Source organism: Microtus ochrogaster, linkage group LG8, assembly GCF_000317375.1.
Source record: "Microtus ochrogaster isolate Prairie Vole_2 linkage group LG8, MicOch1.0, whole genome shotgun sequence".
Taxonomy (NCBI): domain Eukaryota; kingdom Metazoa; phylum Chordata; class Mammalia; order Rodentia; family Cricetidae; genus Microtus; species Microtus ochrogaster.
Window position 1 is genome coordinate 14,267,676 of NC_022033.1, and position 5,761 is coordinate 14,273,436.

The window sequence follows — 5,761 nt, forward strand, 5'->3', positions numbered from 1 at the left end:
TCCAGCTGCATTGCTGCTTCTAAGTTTCAAAGATAACTCTGGACTGTCCTAGTCTCTGAGCAGCAGCAGAGACTTTTATGCCACTCCTCTTCATCTCTGAAGAGGGGCTTCAGTCACTCTTTGCCTCCATAATAATGTTCCATTGCTTTAACAAGTCTCTTTTGCTCAGAGAGGAAATTTTCTGAGGTCTTAGTTCCCAGGCCCTTTATTTCAACAGCAAATTGAACACCAGGTTGGAAAAATGAGTTCTGTGTCTCAAGAAATAGTATGGATAAACTGTCAAACATTGAGTCAGTGTTCTTGGACTAGCTCCAAAGTAAACAGGACTCACTAAGGTCTGGAAATTTGCATAGTGAGTCCATCAATAAGCTAGGATCACCAACAATAACCATGATCTTCCTTCCCTTCTCAAACTGCAGCATGATGGTATTGAGAAAGTCAGAAACACAGATTCAGGAACTTCAGTTCTTCTATGGAGTCACCAACAGTTGTGATGTCCTCAGGGCTGGCATCCTTCTGCTGTATACATTGGACCAGACATTCCAGAAGCTATTGTGTTTCACCATCCTCCTACGAAAAAGCACAGACATGTCCTCGACGACATGTTAATATAAGATGAGGTCCTTTCCATAATCCAGTGCAAGGGTCTTTCCACTTTGCTTTAGCAAAGGTCACCTTGGTGCCGTCATGCCAAAATCTGTCCATAGCAGACTGCTCACGGGCATCCATATTCAAGAGATTTAGAGTAAAAAGGCATCAGATGCACCAAATTCAGTATCTCCTCTCTACCTCCTGAAATTGATTCCTAGTTTACACTTTTGAGAGTAAAGTTAATTGGGCAAGCCTCTGTCCTGTCTCTACCACGGAAACTCCATTAGGAAAGTGACTCATAACCTTGATTTCTCCTTCAAAATAATTACTCCCAGAGTAACAAGAATCCCTTGCACAGCGGTGCTGCTTCTCCCCAATAATAATCCTACAGTATTTTCAGTAAAGGCCCATAAACTCCAGCGGGGGAGAGCCTGATCCCCATCTCAGGAGTTAAAACTGTGTAGATGGAAGAGCTCAGATCGAGTCCTGCACTGTCTGAGGTTGCTCTGCAAAGTTCCTGAATGGATTGTCTTGTGGGGGACCAGACTGCTGGATAGTTCATAGATTTGCCTTGGGGCCTGAGGCAGCCCCTCTTTTCATTTCCTAGCAAGGGGTTTCCTTCATCATCTCCCTTTGACCTGCACTCATTAGTTCAATGTTTTCCTCTCCTGCATCTCTGGCACAATCCTGGCTGCCCCGGGCTTACTCTCCTATTGGGACCTTGCTTGATATTATGTCCCATAAGGCTACACAAAACCATCTTCCAGGGGGCCCCGTAGCTCTCCCTCTCTCTGGGCCTTGATTTCTTTGTTGTGGGGGAGAACATCATCAACTGCATCTCCTTGTGAAGCAGCAGATATAGCCAGTCCCTATGTATATGTGTGGCCAATATCTGAACAGATCCGATATAACCAGAGATGTTACCTTTCTTTCTAAAAGACCTTAAAGCAGCTTTAAATATAGCATTAGTGTTCTCAAAGGCTAGCTGTTTAACATCAAAAAGTCCTGCTTCTCTATCTCCAATTAACCCTGCTTGATGCCTGCATCAGCCTGCAGACAAAGAACTGAAACAATTCATCAGATCCCTCTTTTATATGAGACAATTCCCCAGTCTGCTTTTTAGAAGATGGAAGTTTATTCTAGGCCTTTTTGGAAGCTGCATTAATTTGGGCATATGCTGCTATATCAAAGGCTAACTGTTCATCTGTTTCTGTGTAAGAACCCTTACTTACAAGCATTTTCTTAAAAAATAGAAACTTGTTAGGCCCTATTTCTCTCAGTTGTGACCTCGTATTGTTCTGTAAACTCGGTTTTCCACAACAGGTAGTCCCTTCCTGACAGGCAAACTTCTGCCAACTGCTTCCAATCCCCCAGGGCTAGAGCTTCTAGAGACATGTTTTCCAGGAGCAACTGGGTAAAGGGAGCTGTAGGGCCATATTGTGCATAGACTGCTTTTAATTGAGTAGTTTAAATGATATTGGAATATGTGCCCTGACCAGATCTCCCTGAGGATTTCTTTGCTCTATAACATCTTCCCCTCTGTAAGCAGCCTCTCTAATGCTAGCTTGCAAGGGAGATTCAGTTCAGCTTTTCCTAATATCCTTGATCACAGAAGAAGAATACAGGATAATATGTGTTCTGTTGTTTAAATGCTTTTACATTTCTACCAATAAACAAAAGCTTATCTTAAAATATATATTAAAAAAAACCCTAAAGTGCTCCCCCAAAGCTAGTCTCATAATCTGCCAAGACGCCAACAAAGACTAACGCAAACCAAGAGCCTATCACACAACACCAACATGACAAATGAGAGCAGAACCTCCAATAGCTGTTATTTCTGCCCTATATAACGTGACCCCTTTTGTAATAAACTGAGTTTGCTCACCAACTCCTAGGGTCTGCATCATAGTACTCCACATCGACCCAACCCCTGCCCCTGAGGTGGCTGGACACAGTTGGGGATAATGGCCACAGCCCCCCACGTACAACATAAAAGACATATACACTAGATAATTGATTGATTGATAATTTACAAAGTAATAATTTTTAAAATTCTTTTTTAAATATAGCATCTCTAGTGAACTTCTTTCTCTAGGGAAGAAGCAAGTGTGAGCAGTTCCTAACAAGTAAGAAAGTCCGACAACAGCTTCTCAGAGTCCCTGATTCCCACTGTCTTGAGTCTCATCAATTTCCCAGGATCTAGCTCTTAAATCCTGAAGGAGGCTGCTCTTACTTTTAGGCTCTAGAAATCTTGCCTCTGCTTCTATATCACAGTCACTAGATGAGAAAGGGGTGACTAGACCTTTGGCTTTAAGATCATATCTAGCAGCAAGGGAAGCTTTTTCAAAAAAAATTATTTATTTATTTACTTACTTACTTACTTATTTATTTATTTTACAGCCCAGCCACAGTTTCCCCTCCCTTCTCCTTGAAGTGTGTGCAAGTAGACACAGAATGAGCCATGTATGCAGAATGGAAGACAACCTTCAGGTATTGTTCTCTGATTCCATCTTGGGATCTGGAGATCAAACTCAGGCCCTCAAGTCTGCACAGCAAGTGCCTTTACCCAGTGAGCCATCTCACGGGCACACATTGTCCTTAGTTTTAGAGCTATGTTAATAGTCTCTTCGACAAATCACAGCTACAAATAATTTTCTCTGGTCAGTTATGTTTTTGACAACTTATTATTTGAACATATGTTAGTTTACCTATTTATTTTCTGATCTTCCTTTTCTTATTGATACCCTTATGATTTCAATCTTTGTAAATAGATTGAACTTTATTGGTGTGTTTGTGTGGCCTCTCTTGGAGACTGTTCCAGGGGAACTTGAGAAAAATGTACTAATACATTGTAGTGTTTTCTGTTTAATACTTAATACATGACTCAGTTGTAATTGATTGGTACGCTATTTAAGTTCTGTCTACACTGGTGCCACATCTCATTCCAGACTTCACTCTACAGCCTTCAATTCAGATGTCTGCATCATCTGCTTGGGTCTCTACTGACAGCAGCATGCTACGTACATATTTCAGATACTTACATCTTCTCTATGGGTAAATCCTGGTGCAAGGGTACAGAAGGCTGACATCCAAATTTGACATACAGATGGGGCCAGGGATGCTTCCCTCCTCTGCTCTTCTCCATCCAAGCCCCCAAAGGATTGCCCAATGCTCCTCAAGTCAGGAAGGTCATTACAATATTAATACTCTTATTGTCTCATGGCAGCTGTGGGTTAGTCTGTTTTCTCTGATGCCACCTCAGTTCTCTTGTTTCTGTTATTATCCTTTGGCTTGTCTGCTTCTAAGTACTGGATATTTTTGATTACTGATTAACAACCTTTTTGTTCAGCTTCACAAACTCCTTTTAGCCTTTCTTGAAAAGCAGGTCTTGAGGAGACAACCTCCTTCAGTTTTTATTTCTGCACAGGTGTTTCATCTCTTTCATTTACTGAGGATAGGTCTGTGGGGTGAGTATTTTTGATTGGCATGTTTCTCCCTTTGGAAACGTTCAGTATCTCATCCTGTCCAGAACAAAGCCTCTGGGAAGTCGCCCACCACTCCCACTGGACTTCCCTTCTATGCTGACTCCTCTGTTCTCTCACTGCCTCCATAGCCTCTCTGTCTTTGATCTTTAGAATTTTGGTCAGAATAATTCATGGTGTAAAATAACCCTGATAGAAGAAATTTGATCTCCTGGACGTTTTTATCTTTCCTTGGCTTTGCAAAGTCTCCTGGTCTTGTTTCCTCAAAAGATTTTAAAAAAAGAAATGATTTTCTCTGCTCTCTCCTCAATACCGCTGACACAAACATTTGCCCTTTCATGTTGTCTGGGGAAGCATTCCTCTTCTTTTTGGCTTTTTCTTCCACGGTGACTGTATTTTCAAGCAACCTGTCTGTGAATTCAAAGACTGTTTGGATTGATCAGTTCTAACAATGCTCACAGTAGCACAAGATCATTCCACATTTTCTAACTTTGGTAATTCTCTATGGATTTTAAAGCATTACTTTAGTCACTCTGCTAAATTTCTCCAATAAATTTCAGTATTATTTCTCTTAATTTTCTTGAAGTTCATTTCGATTCTTCTAAATTGAAAATTATTTTCAATTACTGTGGAGTCAATACTGTCCATATATTTACATTTAGTCTCTGGCATTTTATCTTCTCCAGTAGGCAATGCCATGTTTCCATGATTGTTATTGATCTTACCCTACACCCACACCTTGAATGGAAGAAGTATGCATTCCAGTCTTTATATTCTAGCAGTATCTGAGATTGTCTTTCAGTAGGAAGTTTGTCCAACAGTTCCCTGCAGACTGTGAGAAATGATTCCTATGTTTGTGACTACTGCAGCCACCGTGGTCCTGGGGACACCCTCAGGCCATGACTGACATAGGTAGCTCACCCTAAGGGGAGAAAGGAAGTAATCCCATAAGCTTTGAACTTGATTTAGCAGCATATTGGAATTCTGTGGCTCTCAAGACTGACACTGACTGCTGCTGTCATGCAGCTGTGATACAAGCTGGTACTCAGGCAGGAAGTACATGCGTCCATCTATCATTGAGGTAGAGGCTAACACCATATGAATAACCCAGGAGACAGATGTATGAGTCTGTGCCTGGTGCTAGTTTTTAATGTTGTACATACAGTACAAGAGTCTGAGATGGAATTATTTGAATACAGTCTCCTCATTTCCAGTTTGTTGTCTATGTATTTTATACTAATGAGAATGGGAGAAGGGTATAAATGCAAAACTGTCCCTTCTACCTCCATGATGGATTTCTCACTATTAACAGGTTTCATTTTGTCTTCCCCATGCAAGTATGTTATTGTACTTTCTCATAGTCATCTCTCATTGCCAACCTCAATGGTTCTGTCTCTTCCCGCATCCGCTTTTATGTCTTGTGTATTTTTTAAACCTTGATTCCACATGACCTGTCTTGAAGCTCACATTCTTTCTTCTGCTTGATAAATTTTCCTACTGATGCTCTCTGTCAAAAGAAAACACTGTCTTTGTCTTTTTAAGTCTGGCTTGAGCTCCGCAGGTCCCATCCCATCCCTGACAGCAGCAGCAGGGACAGAGACACAGCTCCACACTGCCACCTCCAACAGCTGAGGAGTCCCTTCTGTGTTTGGCGGACCTTGACTCAGGTGAAACTGAACCCTTGTCTT